This window comes from Hyperolius riggenbachi, chromosome 1, assembly GCF_040937935.1.
Source record: "Hyperolius riggenbachi isolate aHypRig1 chromosome 1, aHypRig1.pri, whole genome shotgun sequence".
Classification (NCBI taxonomy): domain Eukaryota; kingdom Metazoa; phylum Chordata; class Amphibia; order Anura; family Hyperoliidae; genus Hyperolius; species Hyperolius riggenbachi.
The window spans coordinates 99,789,401-99,816,088 of record NC_090646.1 but is presented as its reverse complement, the minus strand read 5'-3'; positions in this window follow the sequence as shown (position 1 = coordinate 99,816,088).

The following is a 26,688-nucleotide window of genomic DNA, read 5'->3' as shown; positions in this document are numbered from 1 at the left end:
TTACTGAGTAGGAAGTAGCATAGATTTGAACCCAGGTTACCTGTGCCAGAGGCAGAGCCCTTAACAATTACACTATGCAGAGAGAGGAGGAAAAGCACTTTTATTTTGCTTTCCTTTAAGACAAGAAGACAGCCAGCACTAGGGGAAGGGGGGGAATCAAAGGTGAATGAGGGAGAGAGGAGGAGTGGAGAGAGACTGAGAATAGCCTGAGATGGAGCAGACAGCTTATCTGTATTGCAGCCACATCACACAGAGGCGACTTGCCTGTAATGTGACGCCTGTCCTGCAGCAGCCCTCCTGTAGTCTAAGGACTGTCTAAATCTTTTCAACTTGTGTAATACATACCTCCCAACTTTTTGAGATGAAAAAAAAAGAGGGACACTTCTGCCATGCCCCTGCCACACCCCTGATCACTCCCCAGTCACACCCCTAGTCACGCATACCATACAGATTTCATAAGAAAAATATGTTCTTTTATAATTCAAACCACACTGGTTCTTTCTTTCCTGGGTCATTTTCCTTCATATGAACATTTTAAAATTAGTAATATATAAATGTAAAGGATGGGAATAAAGTTTACAGTCAAACACATTTTTAGTAGAGATATATATATTTACATAGAAAGAGGGACAAAATCCTGAAAGAGGGACATATGAGTAGGAAAGAGGGACAGAGTGACAGGGCTCCCAAAGAGGGACTGTCCCTCCAAAAGAGGGACATTTGGGAGCTACGACCTTATCTAGCTGACCACATGCAGTCTTTACAATGGTGAGAAAGCAGACAGTTTTTTTTCTAAGGACACTGTAGGAGGCAAGCCTCTCTTCTGCATCATGCTGTGTACATTTACCAGCTTGCCATCAAATTGTACATTTATTTCCCTCAGCCAGCCTAGTGCTTCACATCGTTGGCTCTCCATAAACCACAGATTTATACACTGTACCAGCAGCAAGGGGAAAAAAATCTCACTCCTTCCTCCTGGCTAGTCCCGTTCTGGAATGCACACAAAGACATCATCCGCCTCTTAAGTCATAAAGAGGGGCGGGCAGGACAGGAGTCACACAGACACACTCTAGATCCTGAGATAACACTAACATTAGTGAATGCCATACAAAGTGTTGTAGACAAAAGGTTTGTAGATTCCTTATTTGAGGCTGAGCAGTAGAGGCTTTCATTAGAACTTTTTATCTCTGTTCCCTGAGTTTTCAGCCTCTAAGGACAGGAAAAATAAAGTTTTTTTTCCCTCAAAGCCACCCTGCAATAAACCTGCCGCTCTAGGCAATTAGCTGGTCAGCTGGTCTCTAGAAGCGCCTCTGGATGTGGGGAAGGTGTCCTGTCCCCTCTTCAGGAAAAAAACACAAAGTATAATGTGTCCACCTCTACGTTTGATGGTAGGGATTGTTTTCTTGGGGTCATAGGCAGCATTCCTTCCCCAAACACAGCAAGTTAAGTTGATACCAAAGAGCACAATTGTGGTCTCATCTGACCACAACACTTTCACCAAATTCCATTGCAATGGATCATTCCTATGTGCACTGACCAACTGCAGATGGGCTTGTGCATGTACTGTCTTGAGCAGGGGAACCTTGTGGGCTCTGCAAAAGTTGAGTCTTTCATGGCGTAGCATGTTACCAGTTTTTTTCTTGGTGACTATGGTCCCAGCTGCCCAGAGATCATTGATAAGTTCCCCCATGTAGTTGTGTCCTGCTTCATCATCACCCTTCTCATGATCATAGTAACTCCACAAGGTGAGATCTTGAATGTAGGGAGCTTGATAAATATTTTATTTCTTTCATTTGCAAATTATTGCATCAACTGTTGTTGCTTTCACGCCAAACTGCTTAGCGATAACCTTGTAGCCCAGTCCATCCATGTGCAGGTTTACAATCTTGTTCCTGACATCCTTGGACAGGTCTTTGGTATTGGCCATGTTTTCTGGTTTGGAATCTAAATAATTGCTTCTGTGTGCAGGTGTCTTTTATAGAGGTCCTGTAACAAGCTAGGATTAGGAGCACTCACTTAGAGGCTACTTCTAAACTCAGCTTGTTATCTGCCTACAATGACTACACTTGAGGGCCTGAGGAAGCAAAATCAGCAGGGGATCTAATACTTATTTCCTTCACTGTATGCTGCATGCCATCTCAGCTCACATGGACAACTACCATCTTTAGAATAGCAACAAGAATCTAATACACTTATTATCAGTTTGATGATTACTTTTCCAGATGCAGACTTTTCTGTCCAACCCTTCGTGGATACTTTGAGCATCCGGGAGGATACTTTGGTGCAATGTTTGCATGATATTATTTTATCTCCATCTTCATGGATATCTACTCGCAATTCTATGCCTCTGAAGAAGTAGCAGAATAGCTGCGAAACATGTGTTAGCCTGCATTTTGCACAGTGTATTTACATGATTTTGGATTCTATATTTTATTGTTGTTTATGTATCTGATCTTTAGTGTGGTCAAATAAATGTTACATTTTATAAAATATAAAACCCTGAATAAATGTATTTTCTTTATTATACAAGTTGTATAAACTGTACCCCAATCCACAGCAGTTATCGGGGCAGCTATCTTTGCTGATCCATAGACAGGATCATGATATTTTCTAACAAATGCTTTACAAGTCTTCAACAAATCATTCCATCATGCTATATCTCCATAAATCTGGACTGCATGGATTACTTTCAATATGTACTTGAAACTGAAAATGATACGGTTTGGTGATAAAGAAGCTCAAGTCTCCTAACGTTACCGAAATACATTTTGCTTCAGAAGCCAGGGTGGGATCATCAAGGTTTTGTTCTACATTTAAGACAGCCTCGTGAAATTCAGCATACTGATAACTCACTGCTTTCAAGCTCTCAACTCGACACTCTCAACGTGTAACACGGTTTTTCTTCAGGGTAAGATGCTTGACATAATCCCTTATTATACACCACAGTTTACAGAATGAGGCAAATAGATTGTAAAGTTTCTGAGAAACAGCAAAAATGACTGAAGCATCAACTATAACTAAATGTAAGTTATGACAACCACACAGGTTAAAAATGCCTGAGGTAAATAGATTGTAAAGTCTGTGAAAAACAGTAAAATTGACTCTGACATATCAACTATTACTAACTAAAAGGTTATTTTTGGCAATGATATAGGTTAAAAATGCCTGAGGTAAATAGATTATAAAATCTGAAGCATCAATTATAACTAAATAAAAGTTATGGCAACCACACAGGTTAAAAATGACTGAGGTAAATAAATTGCAGAGTCTCTGAAAAATAGCAAAAATAACTATGAAGCATCAACTATAGCTAAATATAAGTTATTATGGCAACCAGTGACCACACAGGCTGAGGGTAATGTTCTAAGATTCTCCACTGAACTGTTTGGTTGATGTCAGTCATGTTGGTACCATTATCATATCCAGGCTGCATTTTGACATTTTCTCTAAAAGGTTAGCAAGACCTTTGCTAGATGTATTAGTAGCAGAACATTAGCTAGTGCAGCACTTGCTTATTGCAACATGTTAAAGTGGTATAAATCTCAAGATCACATTTACGCTAAAACATTTAACACAGAAAAAATAAATATAAAACATAAAAAGACTAATCTTATGTCATTTGAAGGCATACATACACTTCACTGAAACTAAATCATAACTTTGTAAGTTGCAGGACACATTATCAGATTGTTTTGTAATTAAAGGGACTCTGAGCACCTCCCATGGGTATGTCTAGAGACTTTGACCAGTACTGCAAAGTAATTAAAGATGCATACCTTTCTGTAGCTTGTGCTCTCCTCTTTCATTTGATGCCTGAATCGCTGTTCTACACCAAATAGTTTTCGTTGCCATCTTGGCTATGTTATAACTTCCGGGTCACCCCTGTCTTCTCTGTTAGAGAAGTGTGTCAGGAATATACTGGGGTGCTTATGATGTAAGGATAATATTTTCATTTGCCTGTCTGACTGCTGTGTACTTCAGATGCGTATGTATTGGTCATCACCTGGCTTTGGGGGAAGCTGTACTTGTCTGTGTGACAGTGTGGAATACAATTACCCTCAGTTCCTCGGAGAGCAGGGAGCTAATTAGAAGCCCTATTGTCCCATTATACCAATCAGGACATAGTCAGGGAACTTCAAAGACCTACATTTGCATCTAAAGAGGACTTCAGTGAATAATGCTTGGGGTAATAAGACAATGGCAGAAGTGAAGTGTGTTGAAGTCCTTGACACTTGAAACATTTACACTTCTGTTGAGGAAGTGAAGAACTGTAGGCTAAGTCAGGAAGAGTAGCTGCACCAAAAGTTGGCATGTGTGTTAAACACTATTCCATTGTGAGGAAATTGAATTATTGCCTGGAGGTGCAAGCTATAACCTGTAAATTACATTTATTGGAAGTCTTTTCATGTATGTGGGCTATTGTACATTTTTCGCAGGTGGATGTTAGATCTCTGGAGATCCAATTACGACTGAGGATGTAATTAAATCTAGCTTCCCCCCGTCCACACAGGCTTACAGCCTCGAGGCGAATATTTCATTATAAAAACCAGGGGACATCTACCTCAAATCAGTTCTCTTCTGACGGTAGTGGCAGCCGGTCTCCTGGCCCAAGCTAGTGAACTCCTGGTCTAACCAGAATTGTGTCCGTCCACCAAAGTCCTTCTATCTGGATTCCTGTATTTTTGGTAAGCAAATTGCTTGGTGTGTTATCTTTGTAACTTTTATCTTGTAACTATTTTTACTTTGTTTTTTGTAATCTTTTTGTATATATTAAGTTCTGCATTGTTCTATGTTTTTCTAGAATATTAAATTATTATTTAATAAGTTTGACTTCTGCCGTACTAAACTAACACTCATAGCCTAGAAGAGACTGAAGTGTAACCGTGTATAAGTTCATGCCTAATTGTACGCTTGAGCAACACTACCGTATGAAATTGTAATTGCATTGTGTGTGGGGGCGTTTGTCATACGTTGGCCTAAGCGCGCAGCTGACCCAACGTACGAACAACGCCAGTGCGAGTAGCGACAGCAGAGTGGCTAACAGTATCGTTCGGAACGACTGTTAGTGGGTCTTTGCTTCACGACAGTGTAAGATTGCAACTGTGTGTGTGTGTGGGTGCGTGGCGTTCCCGTATTTGGCCTAAGCGCAAAGCTGACCCAAATACGAAAACGCGGAGTGCGCGCTGAGGACTCGACAGCAGAGTGGAAGTGTCTAGCGAACCGCTAGTGGTGGCAGTGAGAGGTGTTCTGAGGGGTCCCAGCCTTGTTTTAGCTTGACTAAGGCTGCTTCCCCTCTCAATCTGGTCCAACCCGCAGTCGGGAACCGTATACGCAGGCGTGCCGCGGGCCGGTTCCTGACATAATTGGTGGCAGTGGTGGAATCGTTTGGTACATTAGTACGCAGTTTAGCTCGCTATTCTGAGTACTAAAGGTTGGAAGTTTGCTAGAAGCAACTAGCCTACAGAAGTCTACTCAGTGCAGAATCTATATACGTTTTTTTTGTTCAAAGATACACACTGGGTATTTGCTTTCCCTTCCCCCCCTTTTTTCTTTTTCTTTTTTGCAACACGATGGCTCAGAAAGCATTCAGCTATGCAAGGCAAAATAAAGAGATGCTACTCCACCTGTGTGAGCACAAAGGCATCGAGACGGTGAGCGGCCAGACTAAGGAGCAGTTGGTTCGTGCCCTCGAGGAGCATGATGAGGCAGAGCAAGCCCGTGCTTCAACGTCAGCGGATGCAGCTCACGACACGCCAGAGGAGGAATCGCTCCCGCCACGGAATGCAAGTGGAGACGATGTCCTGGATGATCCACCAAACAGGGAGACGCCATCTCTGGAAGCAGATCTACAGCTACTGAACTCGGCTGATCCTGAACTGCGCCTAAAGCTGATCCTACTGCACCGACAGGCAGAGGAAGGAAGAGCTGAACGGCGACACCAGCTGGAGCTGGCTAAACTTCAGCAGCAGAACCGGTCTGCTGGACCCGCAGAACGCGAAGGTGAGCGAGTCCACAGAATCCCCCTGGATAAGTTCCCCGCTATGGACAAGGACTCTGACATAGACACTTTCCTACAGGGGTTTGAAAGGACTTGTCGGCAGTATGGGGTGCCCCGTGAGCAGTGGGCAAGATACCTCACACCAGGGCTGAGAGGCAAGGCCCTGGAGGCGTTTGTGAGTCTCCCCCAGGAGGAAGAAACAGACTTTGAGGTAATTAAGAAAGCCATCATTGCACGATACCATCTCACGCCAGAGGTGTATCGAAAACGTTTCAGGACAGTGCAGCGAGGTCCTAATGACAGTTACCTGGATCACGCGTGCAACCTGCGCACTGCCTTCCAGCAGTGGGTAAAAGGACTGTCAGTCAAAACCTTGGATGCCCTGCAGGAGCTGATGATAAAAGACCAGTTCCTACACACCTGTCCTGTTGAGGTCCGGCTGTTTGTGCTGGATCGAGAACCCAAGACAGTGGATGAGGCTGCGGAAATGGCCGATGCCTACACCGCCCATAGAGCACCTGAGTCCCGGAGGACTACTACGCCCAGCTGGAGAGGAGAACAGATTGCTAAACCTGTTTCACCCAGCACCCAGAGGAGGCAAGCACCGCTGTCTCCTGGATTCAAGCAACCTGACACTCGGAAATGCTTTGTATGTGACAGGGTGGGTCATATCAGCACGACTTGCCCAGAGAGGAAGAGAAAGGCCCCAAAATCCAGTGAGGCCTCAAACGCCAGTGAAGTCACAACGGCTTTGTGTGCTACCAGGAATGCCACTGGCTATGCAGAGAATCTGCAGCTTGTCACGGTTGGGGGTACAGTTGCCACTGGGCTGAGAGACACTGGAGCAGAAGTGACTCTCATCCATCCCCAGCTTGTGAACCCGGAGCAGTACATACCTGGGAAAATGATTGCTGTCAGAGGAATTGGGGGTGTCACCCCAGCCATACCCACCGCCTTGGTCCACCTGGATTGGGGGGCCGGCAGCGGACTGAAAGAAGTTGGGGTAACTGACAAAATCCCCACCAACGTTTTGCTGGGTACTGACCTGGGATGGTTAGTGGCCCGGTATGAGCCTGCTCCAAACCCTGTGGAGCCCGCCTCCCCAGCAGAAGTTCAGGACTCTTGCAAGGTACTGTTTGATAATGCTGTGCAAGTGGGGAGTGCTGGCGAGGCCCCAGGGGCTACGGACTGTATGCTAGGAGCCAGCCCTAGTGAGTCTCCAGTGCCTAGGCCTGGAGTGGGACATGTTGATACAAAGAATGCAGAAATTGATAATGTCATTTATGACGCCCGGACTATCGATGCGATCGATGCAGGAACTGTTGATGCTACTGGTGAAGTGCTGAGTACCACTGTGTATAATGCTGCAGATAATGTTGATGTTTTATGTGAGGGCCCAAATGACCATATACGTAGGGCTGATTATGCTGATGTCACCTGTGTTGGGCTACATAATGCTGTGTGTCATGTGGACACTCCGTCAGCTGCAGGAGTAACCAGCGGCGCTCGCTGGGCTGCAGCAGGTGGACTGTCCACTGAAGGGGCAGATGGCACCAGGCCAGATCCTCCCCTTTTAGATGGTTTCAAGACCAAAGGCGATGTGATTTACGATGTGTGTAATGTGGGCGCTCCCTCAGCTGCCGTGGTAACCCGCAGCGCTAGCGAGTCTACAGCAGAGGGACTGTCCACTGAAGTGGCAAATGTTGCTGGGTCAGCCACATCCAATCCGGAACCTGGCCTGGAGGGCCCAGGAGCCTCTCCGTCTGCAGCCTTCCTGGAATGTGTGACAGGCAGCCCTGAGCTCTCTGGGGCTGTTCGATTTGACAGCAGCCTGGAAGAGCTCAGGGGGCTAGCCAGCAGGTCACCAGCTGGGAGGGGCGGGCTGAGAGGGTTCTGGGAAGTTATTCCCTCGGAGCTGTCCGAAGTGGAGGAGGCAGCCCGGCAGAGAATCGTTCCCCAAAGGGACCGAGAGATAGCTCCTGCCACTATAGAGAAAGTGCGTGTAGCGACGGTTGGAACCCTCCCCCAGCTGCAGCACTGTCTCCATGGTCGCGAATTCACGGTTGTCACTGACCCTTATTCCCCTGGTTGGCTACGTCAGGTTGTCAGGGGCAATGACACATTGCAGCAACCTGACCTAGCTTTCCAGTCCTGTAGCTTGGAGCTAAGGAATTACCCCCCCAGGCCCGGCCGTCAGTGTCGGCTTTGGCAGGACGATTCGTTAGAATCATCTGCCGGCGCCATTTGGAAGAGGGGGCGTGTCAGGAATATACTGGGGTGCTTATGATGTAAGGATAATATTTTCATTTGCCTGTCTGACTGCTGTGTACTTCAGATGCGTATGTATGGGTCATCATCTGGCTTTGGGGGAAGCTGTACTTGTCTGTGTGACAGTGTGGAATACAATTAGCCTCAGTTCCTCGGAGAGCAGGGAGCTAATTAGAAGCCCTATTGTCCCATTATACCAATCAGGACATAGTCAGGGAACTTCAAAGACCTACATTTGCATCTAAAGAGGACTTCAGTGAATAATGCTTGGGGTAATAAGACAATGGCAGAAGTGAAGTGTGTTGAAGTCCTTGACACTTGAAACATTTACACTTCTGTTGAGGAAGTGAAGAACTGTAGGCTAAGTCAGGAAGAGTAGCTGCACCAAAAGTTGGCATGTGTGTTAAACACTATTCCATTGTGAGGAAATTGAATTATTGCCTGGAGGTGCAAGCTATAACCTGTAAATTACATCTATTGGAAGTCTTTTCATGTATGTGGGCTATTGTACATTTTTCGCAGGTGGATGTTAGATCTCTGGAGATCCAATTACGACTGAGGATGTAATTAAATCTAGCTTCCCCCCGTCCACACAGGCTTACAGCCTCGAGGCGAATATTTAATTATAAAAACCAGGGGACATCTACCTCAAATCAGTTCTCTTCTGACGGTAGTGGCAGCCGGTCTCCTGGCCCAAGCTAGTGAACTCCTGGTCTAACCAGAATTGTGTCCGTCCACCAAAGTCCTTCTATCTGGATTCCTGTATTTTTGGTAAGCAAATTGCTTGGTGTGTTATCTTTGTAACTTTTATCTTGTAACTATTTTTACTTTGTTTTTTGTAATCTTTTTGTATATATTAAGTTCTGCATTGTTCTATGTTTTTCTAGAATATTAAAATATTATTTAATAAGTTTGACTTCTGCTGTACTAAACTAACACTCATAGCCTAGAAGAGACTGAAGTGTAACCGTGTATAAGTTCATGCCTAATTGTACGCTTGAGCAACACTACCGTATGAAATTGTAATTGCATTGTGTGTGGGGGCGTTTGTCATACGTTGGCCTAAGCGCGCAGCTGACCCAACGTACGAACAACGCCAGTGCGAGTAGCGACAGCAGAGTGGCTAACAGTATCGTTCGGAATGACTGTTAGTGGGTCTTTGCTTCACGACAGTGTAAGATTGCAACTGTGTGTGTGTGTGGGTGCGTGGCGTTCCCGTATTTGGCCTAAGCGCAAAGCTGACCCAAATACGAAAACGCGGAGTGCGCGCTGAGGACTCGACAGCAGAGTGGAAGTGTCTAGCGAACCGCTAGTGGTGGCAGTGAGAGGTGTTCTGAGGGGTCCCAGCCTTGTTTTAGCTTGACTAAGGCTGCTTTCCCTCTCAATCTGGTCCAACCCGCAGTCGGGAACCGTATACGCAGGCGTGCCGCGGGCCGGTTCCTGACAAAGTGCATCACTGAATGAAGCAGAAAGAGGAAGTGACACGCATGGCCATTGCAAGAGGCTCCTCCAGAGGGGTCATAGCACGACTTTGTTGGAAGTCGTTTAGCGTAAAGGCATACCCATGAGAGGTGCTCGGAGTCCCTTTAAAGGGTACCTGTAACCTTAAACCACAACTGAAGTGGGAAGTATATACAGGCTGCCATATTTATTTCCTTTTTAACAATACCAGTTGTTGGGCAGATTCATGTTTGCATATATTGTGGCTCCTGCGAGAGCTTTCTTAGCTATGACTAAGGAGCGATTGTGAGGCTCTGATACGCGATAGCTATCTTTGCTATGTCCAGCATGCCTTTTTACAAATAAAGATTGGAGTTTTATTCTACCAGTTGAGCGGATCTCCCCTTTTTCAATAATACCAGTTGTTTGGCAGCCCTGTTGGTCTGTTTGGCTGCAGCAGTGTCTGAATTGCACCAAAAACAAGCATGCAGCTAATCTTGTCAGTTCTGACAATGCGTACATATGAAATTGTTAATTACAACTCCCCCTCCAAAATCAACGTGGATGGTGGGGAATGATGTAATTCAGCTGCCAGCTATTGCTGGAGGCCGAATTACAGTGTTTTAAAAGTAACTTCAGCCCCGTCTTCTGATGGCACCGAAGTTACTCCCTGTGTGCTGCTATAGCTGTAATTCCTATTACAGTCTATGGTGGCGCCGGCTGCACCCAAATCTCCTGTACGGTATTTGACCTGTTCCCTGACAATACGGTCAGAAACACCTGATCTGCTGCATGCTTATTATAAAAGTATTAGAGGCAGAGGATCAGCAGGGCAGCCAGGCAAATAAGGAAATTAAATATGGCAGCCTCAATATCACCCTCACCTCTGGTTTACTTTAACCACTTCGCCGCCTGGGTACAGTATATCTACGCTCCTTTGGACTTCAGTTCCCCGCCTGTAGCGTAGATATACGCACCCCCCGCTGCAACCCGCCGCTGCCGCCACTGTCCACGCTCCCGCTCCCACGTGCGTGCGCTCCCGCAATTGTGCATGCCGCCGCCCGTTCACCCAGAGATCAATGAACGGGAAAGACCATTCCCGTTCGTTGATCTCTGCCCCCCAGCAATGATCGCCTGCTTCTATGAGAAGCAGCGCGATCATTGTGAAAAAAAAAAAAGTTTCCCAGCCTCCCTGAACATCCTGTAAGCGTACTTCTGAAGCTTACAGGACGCATTCACAAAAAGCGACTGTGGCCATCTTATGGCCAAAAAGTAAAACTACACCCATATACACCCATATACAAATACAAATACATTAGTTTACATTATAAATTAACTCATTAACTCCCACACTCCCCAATTGTTACCAATTTTTTTTTTTTTGTAATAAAAAAAAAATTACAATAAAAAACAAAACAAAAACATAAACAGTTACCTTAGGGACTGAACTCTTTAAATATTTATATCAAGAGGGTAAAACACTGTTACTTTATAAATTATGGGCTTGTAATTAGGGAAGGATGCATAACTGGAAAAAATGCACCTTTATTTTCAAATAAATTATTGGCGCCAAACATTGTGATAGGGACATCATTTAAACGGTGTAATAACTGAGATAACCGGGACAAATGGGCAAATAAGTTACATGGATTTTAATTACAGTAGCATGCATTATTTAAAAACTATAATGGCCGAAAACTGAAAAATAATGATTTTTTTTCCAAATGTTTTCCTATTTTCCCATTAAAACACATTTAGAATAAAATAATTCTTGGCATAATGTCCCACCTAAAGAAAGCCTAATTGGTGGCAAAAAAAACAAGATATAGTTCGTTTCATTGTGATAAGTAATGATAAAGTTATAGGCCAATGAATGTAAGGAGCGCTGAAAGGTGAATTTTGCTCGGATGCTGAAGGGGTAAAATCCCTCAGTTGTGAAGGGGTTATTGAAATCTGTCACACCTATGAACATTGTGGAAGTTGTTCTGATAACATCTATGAGGAAAGACATACTTTGCAGTACACTGAGGCACAGGAAATGTCAAATTTGTAGCTACCTCTGTGTTTTAGTTTCAGATTGGTGATTTTCTGAAGTAAATTTGAAGCCAGATATTCCTGGATGTATTTGATGCCTGCTGCTTATGTTGAGATGGAGTACCATCCTCTTGACATGAAAAAGCAGTCTGACCTTGAGAATCAGAAAGGGCATAGAAAGCATTGTAAAAATGCATTCCAATGCATGTGCTTTTTATGATGTGTTTTGCATTTTTGCACAGATTGCCTTGCAGCACTGGATCCCTGGTTTGAATCCCAGCCAGGTCACTTTTTGCACAGTGTTTGTATGTTCCCCATGTGTCTGCATGAGTTTCCTCCGGGCACTTCGGTTTCTTCCCACATTCCAAATCAGACAGATAAGTTAATTGGCTTCCCCCTCAAACTTGGCCCTAGACCATGATGGACATATGACTATGGTAGGAATTAGATTGTGAGCCCGTCTAAGGGATAGTTAATGACAGTGCTGCAGAAGATGTTGGAGCTATATAAATGCTAAATAATTATATTAAAATTACTTACAAGACAGCCAAACATAATTTCTTCTTGTATTATGCAGTGATACAAAGAGCTATGGGAAAAGTCAAAAGTGAAAGTCATCAAACATTTTACTTGTCATGCATTTTTAAAATTCCAGAAAATCTAAACTTAATTGTTTGCTCAAGCACCCCATTTTACAAATCATGTTCTTTGTATGTTGCCATGGGCAGAGAACATGGCATGTCTTTATAATAATTTACTTCCAAAAATGGAGTGTTGTTGATGGATGAGCAGGTATACTCCCTGTAAGTGACTCCATGGTAGAATTTTCACTGAAGTGAACACCCTTTAAAAAGATATGCTGGAGCAGTATCCTGGTGGTAAAGTAGGTGTTAGTTCACATAAATGAGTGTCCTGGACCCAGGTGCCATTGTGTCAGATGCCATCTTCTCAGTCAATAAAATGCTTTGGTGTCACTGCAACATCCCCCCCCCCCCAATTTCTCCCAGGTGTCATTACAAGTTCCTCTAGCAGCAGACCGTTTCCAAGTGTCATTACTAAATCCTTTTCCCTAATAAAATAGGTTTATCTTTATTTCATAAACACTATCTTACAATCGGCATCCCAGGGTGAAACAAATACAGCTTAAAAAATAGAATATGGGGTTCCTTCTTCCAAACACTTGTAACCCATTGTCCCTCTTGCATGTTGATATTTCCTAAGGGATCTAGAACCTGGGTGTAGGGTTGTACCTTTTTTTAGGGCTGTACCATTTTAGCAATAACAACCCACATGGTCCATAAGATTGGGGGAACTCTGCAAATGAAAATTGAAAAATCATCCTCTCATCCTCTCCCTTTTGCAGAGCACCCTTATTCAACATTGTGGACAAGAGATTGATCCCCACCTAGTTTTTGGAGATAATGGGAATGATTCACAAAACTTTTCACCGGTTTCCCTCTGTTTTTATCAGGGGGTTGCTAGCCCCAAAGATCAGTGGCACGGGCCCCAGATCTATTCACCACAGATGTCCCCCAGGCAGTGGGCAGCAGTACTCATCTCTGGCTGCTTGGTCCCCAGATTCTGCAGACATCTCTTCTAGGCTTCTTCCCTTAGTGTCTGAGAATGAATCAGAAGCTAGAGCTCCTAGCTAGTGTTGGGCGAACATCTAGATGTTCGGGTTCGCGAACGTTCGCCGAACATCGCCGCGATGTTCGGGTGTTCGCGCCGAACTCCGAACATAATGGAAGTCAATGGGGACCCGAACTTTTGTGCTTTGTAAAGCTTCCTTACATGCTACATACCCCAAATTTGCAGGGTATGTGCACCTTGGGAGTGGGTACAAGAGGAAAAAAAATATTTGAAAAAGAGCTTATAGTTTTTGAGAAAATTGATTGTAAAGTTTCAAAGGAAAAACTGTCTTTTAAATGTGGAAAATGTCATGTTTCTTTGCACAGGTAACATGCTTTTTGTCGCCATGCAGTCATAAATGTAATACAGAGAAGAGGTTCCAGGAAAAGGGACCGGTAACGCTAACCCAGCACCAGCAGCAGCACACGTGATGGAACAGGAGGAGGCGCAGGAGGACAAGGCCACGCTTTTTGAGACACAACAACCCAGGCCTTGCATGAGGACAAGAAGCGTGCGGATAGCATGCTTTTTACCGCCATGCAGTCATAAATGTAATAAAGATGAGAGGTTCCATAAACAGGGACCGGCAACGCTAACCCAGCACCAGCAGCAGCACACGTGATGGAACAGGAGGAGGAGGCGCAGGAGGACAAGGCCACGCTTTTTGAGACACAACAACCCAGGCCTTGCATGAGGACAAGAAGCGTGCGGATAGCATGCTTTGTACCGCCATGCAGTCAAAAATGTAATAAAGATAAGAGGTTCAATAAACAGGGACCGGGCGGCAACGCTAACCCAGCAGCAGCAGACGTGATGGAACAGGAGGAGGCGCAGGAGGAGAAGGCCACGCTTTCAGGCGCAACTCAGGCCTTGCATGAGGACAAAAAAATGCGTGCGCAAAGCAATGCAATGAGTAGTTTTCAGGACACAATGGGCTATTCGGAGGAGCTATTCCCACCCCCACAATCTTCTACCTGTGAAAGGTCAATGGAACAGCCACAATTGTTGTTCCCGGATTCACAACCTTTTTCTGTGGAAAATGCACCTCGCACTGAAATGCAAGGCGAGGCCGAGGATGAACATGACGTCAACAACTCAACATGACGCAAAATGGGGGCGGAACAGAAAGCTGCTTTCAATGTTTTGAAGGCCTTAATTGCCTCCGGTGGCCAGTTAGATGCAGCATTCATCACACCCAAATCCCAGAGCAATGTGTGCAGGAATTTGAATCGCAGGAGGTGTACCGAGATCATCTGGACAAGTGACCAAGTGACCAAGTGACAAGTGACCAAGTGACAAGTGACAAAGTGAAAAGTGACAAAGTGACCAGTGACAAAGTGACAAAGTGACAAAGTGACTGACAAAGTGACAAAATGACAAAGTGACAAAATGACAAAGTGACAAGTGACAAAGTGACAAGTGACAAGTGACAAAGTGACAAAATGACAAAGTGACAAAGTGACCAGTGACAAAGTGACAAGTGAGAGGTTGTTCTGGGGAGCTCTACTCCACTGCACACAGTCACATATGAGGAGATGTCTCGTCGGGACTGCTGCTCCTCCTCAGCTTGCTCAAAGCCTTGAGGGTTCCTGAAGATCTTCTGCTTGGAGTTCGCCGGGGTTCAGCTTGGTGTCGGGGTCGGCGGCGTCCTCCTCACTCCAACGTGGCAGATCTTCTGTTGAAGGAAAAAAAAAAACATTTTTTAAAGTCCAGTACCGCTTCTGAAGGACTCACCAAGAGATGCAGGAGCGCTTCAATCTAGCGCACCATCGCTCGCTGGGTGATGTCCCTCCCTACGCGCTGGAATTCTACGCTGCACATGCTAGCACGCTTTTGCGCAGTGCCGAGGCGCATTCCAGCAGCTAGCTACCAAGCTTCTGTGGATCTGATTGGGCCACCATGTTGGATCTCTGCCAAGTCCTCCAAAATTTTGAGCAATCCACGTTGCTTGTGACTGAGCAATGACAACTCTACAGTCAGCATTACAATACCACTGCTGTGTTTACTGAAGAAATCAATGTTGAAGATGGAAACCGCTGGCATGATGCAAGTGGGGGAATCTGAAGATGAAAACGATCAGCGTGATGATACCAACATCAGGCAACCTGCCTCAGGAAACGCTGGTCCCAGCTATGACAAAGAACAGGACGAGGAACAGCTGGAGTTGGAGCAGGAATTGGATGCCCCCACTGCCGAGGGACAGAGCGGTGCACGTTGGACTTCCACAATTTAGCGGGAATGGACAGCAGAAGAGGAAGAAAGTGATGCTGGTGACGAATATGGTGCATCACAACAATCACAACGCTCACAAGAACATGAAGACAGAGGAGTCTGGCAGGATTCTCTGGCACACATGGCTCAATTCATGCTAGACTGCATTGAACGCGGCCCGCGCATTATTCACTATTCATTATTATTCATTATTCTGGACAACACCAATTACTGGGTTTATACCCAGTTTATACAAACACAATGTTAAAAAACTGATTGAAGAAAATGTCAGACAGGTCAAAAATGGAACAATTCCAGCAGGCCCTTGAGGATGGAGACTTTAGAGAGGAGATTGACATCCTCCTCCTTCTCTAGCCAGTTGTACGCCGACAGACTGACTTCAGCAAACCCAGGAGGACCAGGAGGGCAGCAAAGAACACAAGCTGCTGCTAGTGCCCAAAAGGGAATGGTATTGGCAGTGTCCTTGGAGTGGGAACATTTTCTGACACCCATGCAGCAGCCCACAGAACAGCAATCGGGCAGTTCCACGTCCTCCAACACCAATCGCCTGGAGAAGATGGTCAAGGACTACATGTCAGATGGCGTAGCTGTGTTGAACAATCCATCTGCAGACAGACGGTGAGTGTGACACCACAGAAGGACCATGGCAACTCACTCATAGTACCACAGTTTGATAGTGCTGCCCAAAAAATTATATGGATCCGTGGACCTGGGCAGTACTGGGAAGTGGGAACGCAGATTTTAGTACCTAAACACACGATACAACATGTTTTCCGGGGTCGGACTCTGAGGCACATACAGATGGTCCCGATCATCATCCTCATCATACAACTCTTCTCCTGAGTCTGACCCACCCACCACCTCTGCCACCCCAACATCCCCAGACACAGACCCCTCATCGTCCTCAACATTAACTTGGGATGCTGGCCTGAGCCCGACCTCCTCCTCCACATCAGGCCCCATCATCTCCTCAATGCCAGCCCTCAATAATCGCTCTGGCGCCGGACCGATGGACACAACGTTCTCCTCCAGGGAGGGCTGCTGCTGACCACTGGCTGCTGGGGTGGATGTTATAGCTTGCGTGGGGCGTTGGCTGTTGCTGTTGTTGGGAGTGCTGCTCACAGCGGAGGTCTCTGAGGAACTCATGGTGAGCTCATATAGTGGTTGACGTTGAGTGGAGTATTACTGATCCCAGCAATATACACACTGACTGGCAGAGTACGCAATGCTATATAGTGGTTGACGGTGAGTGAAGTACTACAGATCCCAGCAATATACACAGTGACTGGCAGTACAATGGTATGGGTGGGTGAGCAGAGTACTACAGATCCCAGCAATGCTATATAGTAATGGGGTGACTGAGTGAGCGGCAGTGTACTACTGTTCCCAGCAGACACAGAGTGGCAGTAAACACAATGCTATGTAGTGTGGCTGAGCGAGCGGTGTACTACTGTTCCCAGCAGACACAGAGTGGCAGTAAACACAATGCTATATAGTATGGCTGAGCAAGGTACACAGAGTGGCAGTAAACACAATGCTATATAGTGTGGCTGAGCAAGTGGTGTACTACTGTTCCCAGCAGACACAGAGTGGCAGTAAACACAATGCTATATAGTGTGGCTGAGCAAGGTACACAGAGTGGCAGTAAACACAATGCTATATAGTGTGGCTGAGCGAGCGGTGTACTACTGTTCCCAGCAGACACAGAGTGGCAGTAAACACAATGCTATATAGTGTGGCTGAGCGAGCGGTGTAGTACTGTTCCCAGCAGACACAGAGTGGCAGTAAACACAATGCTATATAGTGTGGCTGAGCGAGGTACACAGAGTGGCAGTAAACACAATGCTATATAGTGTGGCTGAGCGAGCGGTGTACTACTATTCCCAGCAGACACAGAGTGGCAGTAAACAGAATGCTATATAGTGTGGCTGAGCGAGGTACACAGAGTGGCAGTAAACACAATGCTATATAGTGTGGCTGAGCGAGCGGTGTACTACTATTCCCAGCAGACACAGAGTGGCAGTAAACAGAATGCTATATAGTGTGGCTGAGCGAGGTACACAGAGTGGCAGTAAACAGAATGCTATATAGTGTGGCTGAGTGAGCGGTGTACTACTATTCCCAGCAGACACAGAGTGGCAGTAAACAGAATGCTATATAGTGTGGCTGAGCGAGGTACACAGAGTGGCAGTAAACAGAATGCTATATAGTGTGGCTGAGCGAGCGGTGTACTACTATTCCCAGCAGACACAGAGTGGCAGTAAACAGAATGCTATATAGTGTGGCTGAGCGAGGTACACAGAGTGGCAGTAAACACAATGCTATATAGTGTGGTTGAACGAGCGGTGTACTACTATTCCCAGCAGCGACACAATGACTGGGGGGACCCTGGCTAGCGTGGCTGGAGCGCGAACTACCCTGCCTGCCTACCCAAAGCTAAACCCACAGACAAATGGCGGAGATATGACGTGGTTCGAGTATTTATTTTACCCGAACCACGTGACAGTTCGGCCAATCAGAGCACGTTCGGGTCCGAACCACGTGACCCGTTCGGCCAATCACAGCGCTAGCCGAACGTTCGGGGAACGTTCGGCCATGCGCTCTTAGTTCGGCCATGTGGCCGAACGGTTTGGCCGAACACCATCAGGTGTTCGGCCGAACGGTTTGGCCGAACACCATCAGGTGTTCGGCCGAACTCGAACATCACCCGAACAGGGTGATGTTCTGCAGAACCCGAACAGTGGCGAACACTGTTCGCCCAACACTACTCCTAGCGTCTGATTCTTGGATGCTGGAGGGAGAATTGCCAGCTAGAGAGGATCTCTCCAGACTTAGAGAGTGGATGGAGGAGATGAGTAGTTCCTCCTGCTGTGCTACTTTGCTGGGAAGGTGGGTTCAGGGGAAGGAACAGCGAGGACACACACAACGATGCATACACCTTAAGAATGCATTGTCGCTAATTTTCCGGGGGACTGCGCTCAGCAACAGGGGACCGCAGAGTAGTGAGGGAAGACTCATTAGGATCCTGTGGCTTTCCTCTCTTAAGGTAAGTATCTGATTTTGTGTACCCAAGCTTCGGCTCAGGTACACTTTAAGTTCAAATAAATTTGGCTCTACCCATGACCACATCCACATTCTAGTCTGTGGTCACACTCATTTTCTGGCTGGAGTGTCCAAAAGTGCCCCGGATCTCTTAGGATCCTAGCAAAGCCCCTGGTTTTCACCTTATCTATGTTACATTTTCAAGCTCCCAAAGAGCAAAAATATAATTAAAGGATACCCGAGGTGACATGTGACATGATGAGATAGACATGTGTATGTATAGTGCCTAGCACACAAATAACTATGCTGTGTTCCTTTTTTTCTTTCCCTGCCTGAAAGAGTTAAATATCAGGTATGTAAGTGGTTGACTCAGACAGGAAGTGACTACAGCGTGACCCTCACTGACAAGAAATTTCAACTATAAAACACTTTCCTAGCAGAAAATGGCTTCTGCGAGCAGGAAAGAGATAAAAAGGGTCAATAGTTCATAGATTTTTAGCTCTGGCATACTTTAATGAATGCGTTATTGAGCAAAAACAATAAAATAGTTATAACTTAAAAAGTAGATTTAAACATAAAATAAAACTGTGAAATATCTTAAAAAGTGAAGGAAGATAGTTTAATTTCGCCTCGGGTGTCCTTTAAGGTAAGAAAAGTAATATTGAAATGAAGTTAATCAGGAACAACTTACTTTTATCAACTAGGTTATCAATAACAATAAGTCATTTTTGTTAAGTTTTGGGAATAGAGCCCATTGAGGTAACCACACGCGTTACTGGGATAATGCGCACGTTGCTGTGATAGCATTAAGCATAAAGCATGTTATTATAGCAACACGCATGGCACTAATACAGGACCCTTAAAATTGCTGTGCACCAACTGCGCATGGCAAAACTGGCCAGCAACTGGCTTTTCATGCATTAGGCCCCATATTTTCAGAATAATAGTCCCACAGCAAAAACAGCTTTAGGCCAATTCAAGTAATAAATGTTGAATGGTGTGGAACAGCTGCATGTTACATTTCTGTGATATATCTCCAGCAGCAAATAAACTGCTGCAGGCCAAATTCCCAAAATAAAGGGGCCACAATGGAAAAATGGTTGCATGCTAAGACTCTGTAATATATGTTCCACCATGAAACAGGACAAAAATAAATGTCTTTTGTTACATACCCCATCCATCCTTATAAAAAATCTGTATCGTGTCAGAAAGGTCTCTTTGTAAAGTTTTGATTGTAGAGCCCTGAAATGAAATCCGTGCTTTCCACTACAAAACTGCTAACTGTTAACATAACTAACTTAATTTAGCAGCAGAGAGTTTCAACCAGCTTAATTCAGAATTCAAAAATGACATCTCCACCTCCAATTTTTCATGTTTCGTTATCTGGGTGGGGATAAATACCAGGTGATGCAGGCCTACGACCTCGAAGATGGCTGACATTGCTTATTTGTTGATTGGTGGTTCAGAATATTATGAGAAAACTCTCAGGGATTCTTCACCTTGAATCTTAGTAGCATTTGGTTACAACTGGACCAAAAAGCTAGTCAGGTCAAATGAGAGCATGGCCAAAATCTGAACAGTAACAAAGATGATGAAAATCAGGGGCATTGCAAGGATCCTGGAAGATCGAGGATACCCCTGAGCAGTAAAACACTGACAATGTGAAGCACATCAAAAAGTGTGCATACTCATGATGGGTCATGGGTGGAGCCAAATTTACATTAACCTCGAAGCGGCATTATTCAAGAACAGTGAGCCTGCCCACCAAAACTTTGGATAAAGGCCCTAGTTAGCACATCCACTTCTTATATGATATTTAAGCAGGCTGACAACCCCCCCCTCCTCCCCCCACTACACACACATATAACAACTAAGCAACAACGGGAGCCCAAATAGCACAAGATGCCACAATATGGAGCAAAGTACGGTAAAGAAATAAGGTACTTACAAAGGTAAGTTGCATGAGGGGAAACCAACCTCTTGATGCAGGTGGAGATGCACAAACACGACTCCACTCAGGTGTCATGAGAAACCTGGACGTGGTCGCTCTCTTGGGAAAAAATTACCACTGGTACCAGATTAGGCAGAGCCACAGGACCAATAGCACCCCTTGACAAAAGGTGGGTGAAAATCACAACAGGGGGTAAGAAGCACCCAGAAGTGCATAAACTTAAGTTAAAAATAACTAAAATAACAAAAATAAGAGGTGGCTTACCTCTATAATGACAACTTCATATAGCAATGAAATGTATTATGCACTGGCAACATACTTTGTGGGTCTAAGCCCCCTCAGGCCAATTGTAGTGCCACAGGAATCTGTTAAGCTAAACAGTAAGGCCTCGTTCACATCATTTAGCGCAGATGGCTATGCGATCGGAACGCAACGCGTCCGATCACACGCCATCTGCGCTCTTATGCGCTGCGCTGCAGACCCCATTCATTACAATGAATGAGATCTGCTCTGCGATTACCAAAAATGCGTGCAGTACGCGATAGCGCAATCGTGCTGCCACGCAGCGCATATGATGGGAACGGTAGAAGGGCTGTCTATGCCCTTCTACTGTTCTTGCGTGTCACACACTATACGCGCTGCCAAAATGCGCACGGCAGCGCGTATAGTCTGAACGAGGCCTAAGCGCCTAAATGAGTTACCAGTGCATAATACATTTCATTGCTGTATGAACTGGTAATTGTTGAAGTAAGCCACCTCTTATTTTTGTTATTTTAGTTGTTTTTAACTTATTTTTAAATACCTTTTGGTGCCTCTTACACCCTGTTGTTCATATACAGGAATAATGATGGCAGTTTCCATTTTCTTTTTAGTTCAGGTTTCCTTTAAATGCTATGTTCAATTTAGCTCCAGTCCACAGACTTCTGGACTCTCATATTGTCACCCCCTCCATTTTTGTTTTTTAAGTTCCCAAGCACTACATTTACAGGCGTGCTTATCTTTGTACTTTTTAATTTTAATTGCCTGTTGTTCACCAAGTCTTTGACAGTGAGGAATTTAGAATTTGCATAATTTCCAATGAACTGACACGGCTACAAGAACCTATTTCATGCCTGATTAAATTGTTTGTCTGAAGTTCCTGAGAAACATACAACAATGTTAGATGTTCTTCTGTTATCTCGAGTAAAGAAATTAATTTAGAGAATTAGCAAAGTAATATACAATTCCAAAAATATTGGGTTAAGGTTACTAAGTGTATGATGTGCATTATAATTATGTTACTTTTAGTGACCAGTGACAGGAGATTATTAAACATCACCTAATTATTAAACTTTGAGAACACAGTGCTTCTTTTGCATCTACAACACTTCTACAACTAACACTCCTCCTGACCTGTCAAACTGGCAGAGCAAATACAGGCAAGTTTTTTATTAATATAATAATGTTTAGTCCAAGTGCTTTTCAGTGGAATGGGGCAAAATATTCAGAAAATAGTAGAGTCCCAATTAAAACGCCATTAAAGTGTACCAGAGTCGAGTATTAGTCAAAGTTTTATACATACCTGGGGCTTCCTCCAGCCCCATCTGCACAGATCGCTCCCACATCGCCGTCCTCAGCCTTCTCCAGCTCCGGTACCGGGTCCCATAACTTAGGCTAGTCGCGGCTAGTCTGAGCATGCGCAGTGCGCTCTCTCCATCACTCTCCGGTGGAGAATAGTACTGTGTCTGTGCAGAAGACCCAGACTGGACCTGACTGAGCCTCTTACTGGGGCTGATTGCAGCTGAATGGCAGACCACGGGAGGACGGTGTGGGACTCAGATGAGCTTATGGGGCTGGAGGAAGCTGCGGGTGAGTATCAAACTCTAAAAAAAGAAAGGTTGACTGTATAGGAATCCTAAAGGATGAGGGTGGGAACTCAATGGTGGATGACCAAGGTAAGGCAGAGTTATTAAATGCTTTCTTTGCTTCTGTCTTCACAAAGGAAACAGCACTGTTGCAAATTACAGAGGCAGAAGAGTCTCAATCTTCTAACTGTAATATTAAATACTTAACGCAGGAAGAAGTAAAGGCAAGACTAAATAAATTAAAAATAGACAAGGCACCTGGCCCGGATGGCATGCATCCTCGGGTCCTAAGAGAATTAAGTTCAGTTATAGCTAAGCCCCTTTATCTTATCTTTTGTGACACTCTTGCAACTAGCAGAGTCCCAGTGGATTAGCGTACAGCCCACGTTTTCCCATTATTTAAGAAGGGCAAAAAATCTGATCCAGGAAATTATAGACCTGTAAGCTTAACATCAGTTGTATGCAAACTATTTAAGGGGTTACTAAGAGATACTATACATGACTTCATAGTAGAAAATAATCTTATTTCTCAGCATCAACATGGGTTTACTAAAGACAGGTCCTGTTTGACTAACATGCTCAGCTTTTATGAGGTAGTGAATGCTAATATGGATATTGGGAATGCTGTAGATGTGATATACTTGGACTTTGCAAAGGCCTTCGACACTGTTCCCCACAGAAGTCTGGTGCAAAAGTTGAGGATGCAAGGACTGGGGAAGAGTTTGTGTGCATGGATAGGGAACTGGCTAATGGACAGAAAACAAAGAGTTGTGGTCAATGGATCGTACTCAAAATGGGAGACTGTTAGCAGTGGGGTCCCACAGGGGTCTGTACTGGGTCCAGTGCTCTTCAATTTATTTATTAATGACCTAGTAGATGCAGTAGTGAGTAATGTTGCTATTTTTGCAGATGATACAAAATTGTGCAGAATCATCAACTCTCAGGAAGATAGTGTCATATGGGCACATACATGGCAGATGAAATTCAATGTTGACAAATGTAAAGTCATGCATTTTGGTCGTACCAATGGTCTAGCACCATACAAAATAAATGGGATACAGTTGGGAACATCAAACTTGGAGAAGGACTTAGGAGTACTCATCGACAACAAGTTAAATAATCGTACTCAATGCCAAGCCGCTGCAGCTAAAGCGAACAAAATTTTGGGATACATTAAAAAGGAAATAAAAACTCGAGATGCTAGCATAATATTGCCCCTGTTTAACTCTCTAGTAAGGCCACATCTGGAATATGGAATTCAGTTCTGGGCACCACATTATAAAAAAGATATTGCAGTTTTAGAGCAGGTGCAGAGACGAGCTACAAAATTGATACGTGGGATGGAAGGTCTCGCTTACCAAGAAAGGTTAGATAAACTGGGTTTATTTAGTCTAGAGAAAAGACGCCTTAGAGGAGATGTAATTAACATGTATAAATACATCAGAGGGCAATATAATAGCTTGGCGGATGAGCTTTTTGTCCCTAGGCCTTCTCAAAGGACTAGAGGACATGAGCTGCGCATGGAGGAAAAACGTTTTAGCCATTTATTTAGGAAAGGGTTCTTTACAGTAAGAGTGATTAAGATGTGGAATGCATTGCCACAGGAAGTCGTTATGGCAAACTCTATACCTGCATTTAAAGGGGGCTTAGATGCTTTCCTTGCGTTGAAAGACATCCATGGCTACAATTACTAGGTTATGCCTAATGATGTTGATCCAGGGATTTTATCTGATTGCCATCTGGAGTCAGGAAGGAATTTTTCCCTTTTGGGGCTAATTGGACCATGCCTGGTGGGGTTTTTTTCGCCTTCCTCTGGATCAACAGGGGTATGTGGGGGACAGGCTGGAGTTGTACTTTGTACTGGTTGAACTCAATGGACGTATGTCTTTTTTCAACCAAAATAACTATGTAACTATGTTACAGCTCTGGTACACTTTAAAACCATAATGGCTAAAATGAGAAAATAAATGATTTTTTTTTCAATTTTATTTTCATATAATGGGAATAATATATTATCATTATATTATTCCCATTAAAATGCATTTAGAATGAAATAAATCTTGGCAAAATCTACCACCCAAAGAAAGCCTAATTGGTGGCACAGTATGGATTACGCGGGCTTCCGAAGACTTCCTGAAGCCCCAACACAGAGGAGGAGTGCATTCTCTGACCCATCACTGAAACGAGGGGACCAGGAGAGGAACAGGAAGGCTCTATAGGTCCCAGAACCTTCCCTCTTCTTAGGTAAGTATCTGTTTATTTATTTTTCCTTGAGACTAACTTTAAATGCTTTACACACTGTTATATCATTGAGGGCCATTTCTGGGATGCCAAACAGTAGCACTGTACCTTGGCAGTTTGTACTTTGATCTATGTGTCCACATTGGTTCAGAGTCGGACACAACATTTACACAGAAATGTCTTCTAATAGTCAAATTAAAAGGCCTTTCTCTTGAAGTAGGAGACTCAATAGTATGAGACCCAAAGAGTATCACCCATTCACGGGCCCTGCTCCACAAAACCATCCATTTCAACATTGGCAGTAGGCAAAAAGGGTGATTACCTAGCAGTTCAACGAAAACGCTTGGAAAGGTCTTCCTAACAACAAATTAACCACTTGCCGACCGCGCACTCATACCGCGCGTCGGCAAAGTGGCAGCTGCAGGACCAGCGACGCAGTTCTGCGTCGCCGGCTGCAGGCTAATTAATCAGGAAGCAGCCGCTCAATTCACGGTGGGGGGCTCCGTGAATAGCCTGCGGGCCGCCGATCGCGGCTCACAGGCTAAATGTAAACACAAGCGGAAATAATCCGCTTTGTTTACATTCGTACAACGCTGCTAACAGTAGCAGCGTTGTACCAGATCAGCGATCCCCGGCCAATCAGCGGCCGGGGATCGCTGTCACATGACAGGCAGGAGCCTGTTAGAGGCTGCACAGGACAGATCCGTTCCTGTGCAGCCTCGGATCTCCGGGGAAGGGAGGGAGGAGAGGGAGGGGGGGAATTTCGCAGAGGAGGGGGGCTTTGAGGTGCCCCCCCGCAACACCCAGGCAGGCAGGAGCGATCAGACCCCCCCAGCACATCATCCCCCTAGTGGGGAAAAAAGGGGGGCGATCTGGTCGCTCTGCCTGCACCCTGATCTGTGCTGGTGGCTGCACAGCCCACCCAGCACAGATCAGCTAAAACAGCGCTGGTCCTTAAGGGGGGGTAAAGGGGGGGGGGTCCTCAAGTGGTTAACTAATCAACAGAGCAAAAGCAGAAGGCCATTATAAAGTAAAACAAAAAATATTAAATATACATTTTTTCAGGAAGACTCCTACATATGTGATCTGACTTTTGCCACCATCTTAGGTCCTTGATAAAAAATAAGTCGGAACCACACAAGATGAAATAATAGCTTTAGCGTATCATATTACAATATCAATCGAAATTCTGAAGCTTAAAAATTAGTATATTAAAGAAACTCTGACCAAGAATTGAACTTCATCCCAATCAGTAGCTGATACCCCTTTTACATGAGAAAACTATTCCTTTTCACAAACAGACCATCAGGGGGCGCTGTATGGCTGATATTGTGGTGAAACCCCTCCCACAAAGAAATTCTGAGTACGTACTCTTAGCAGTTTCCTGTCTGTGAACCCCGTTGCATTGTGGGAAATAGCTGTTTACAGCTGTTTCCAACTGCCAAAACAGCAAGCAGCAGCTACATCACTTGCCAGCAGTAAAAATGTCACCATGTGATAAATGTCAGAATATAAATCAGGGATTTAAAATATTTTACAATGGGCAAACACTGACTAAATCATTTACACATAATTATTGTAAAATGAAGCACTTTTTTATTACATTATTTTCTCTGGAGTTCCTCTATAAGTACTAAAACAAAAACATTATAATAATATTATCATAAATATTTCCATATTTTATAGACAAAGAAAGCTTTCTAATCTGGAACTGCTCCATAAGTAAATATTACCGGTAAATTACATACTAAAAATTAAAAATAATATGATAATATAATAAAACATACAGATATATTAATATAAGACATAAAAAAACATGCATTTTTGCAGGCATAAAGAAGGAGTTGTCTCATATTTCAGGAATCTGCTATCATCTTCAATCAGTGCTACAACTCATATATGGCCTGCATGCAAATATGTGAAACCAAAGACTCTTTTTTTTATATTAGAGATAAGCAAGTTGGTGTTAGTTGCTTGCTATGTTTGCGCTGGAGTGTATTCTAGCAGTA